Below are 1,394 nucleotides of genomic sequence, written 5' to 3'. Positions count from 1 at the left end.
CGAGCGGGAGCGAGGAGGGCGAACGTGGGAGCGGCCGGCATCGAGAGAGATGCCACAAAGGGACGGTGGCGGAGGGGGCGGCCGCAGGCCTCCAACGAGGTGGGGGGGGCACGGGGACCATCCCCAAAAACCGGATGCGAGTCGGCTGCCAGGGCACCACACGGGGTCTCACCGCCAGAGGCCTCCAGCACAACGGCGGTCCCGCCGCAACACCCAGGACGCCGACTGGCCTCCCCCTCAGCCCCTGGGGGGCCCCCCCTCGCGGGGGCCCCACGACCGCCACCGACGACACCGATGAGCCACAGCCGGCCCCGTGGAAACAAGTCTCCCAAGGCACCTACCGACGACCACCCCCCACACCCCACACGCACCCGCCGTGCCCAACCCTCTTCCCCCACCCCCCCGCGCACAGGGGGACACCCGAGAAGCACATCACCCAGGGACACCCGCCCGGCCACGGCGGCCAGGGGGTGACACCCACACGAGGTGAGGCCATTTCAGGTCCCCGGTTGACGCGGGGGCGGGAGGGAGAGAGACATGGCACAGGCAAGGCAGGGCGGTCACCTGTTCGGGGCAGGGGGAGGGCCGGCAGCACCGGGGAAGGGCGGCAATGCACACGGGGCAAGGGCTGTGGGGCAGGGACGCGGGTGCCTGCCCAGGGAGAGGAGAAAGGACCCAGGCACGCCAGGCAAACCAGCACGGGGTCACACCACCACACACACGAGGGCAGTCCCATGACACCTGGGACACCAGGCGGCCTCAGTCGCCCCAGAGCACTCCACGACCCGGCCCCACCAACCAGGGCCCCATGTGCAAAGGCTTCCCCCCCCCTGCCACGTGGGGGGGGTTCGTCCGCCTCATCTCACCCATCCGTCCATCTTTCCACCCTCATCTCATCCGTCCTTCACCTAGTCCACCCTCCAGGGCCTGACGCCTGGGGGAAACGCTCCTGAGCGAGGCGGCCCGAACCATGCTCGCTCACCACCTCCACACCACCAGCTGCGACCCCAGGCGAGTGCGGGAAGAACCGACGGGCGGCTCGCAGCGGGGGAGGCAGGGGCAGAGGCCGCCGGGGGACGGGGCGCATCCCCCTCCTCCACTTCCCCTTCCAAGGGGAGGGGCACCACGCGCCCACGCAGCACACAGCCCGGCGCTGGACGCCAAAACCCGGCCCGGCCCGGCGTGACCCTCCCCCAACTCGGAGGGGGGAGGCACAGGCCGCATTAGGCAAAAGAGCAGCGCTTGGCCCCCACCGCGGGGGCCAGCGCACCCCTCGCGCGAGGGCGGCTCTTGCCCACACGCTGTGGCAAGTAGCGCCGGCAGCTACTGCCCTGCAGACTTCAGGAGGGGCGGCGGCTGGGGGGTCCAGGTACCCCAAGGCCCCCCTCTCAGAT

This window comes from Sus scrofa, chromosome 8, assembly GCF_054392235.1.
Source record: "Sus scrofa isolate SSC_HxYL_T2T_F1_AM1 chromosome 8, Sscrofa_HxYL_maternal_Yorkshire_Landrace_v2.0, whole genome shotgun sequence".
NCBI lineage: Eukaryota > Metazoa > Chordata > Mammalia > Artiodactyla > Suidae > Sus > Sus scrofa.
The sequence above is the reverse complement of the archived record's forward strand: the minus strand, read 5'-3'. Positions refer to the sequence as shown.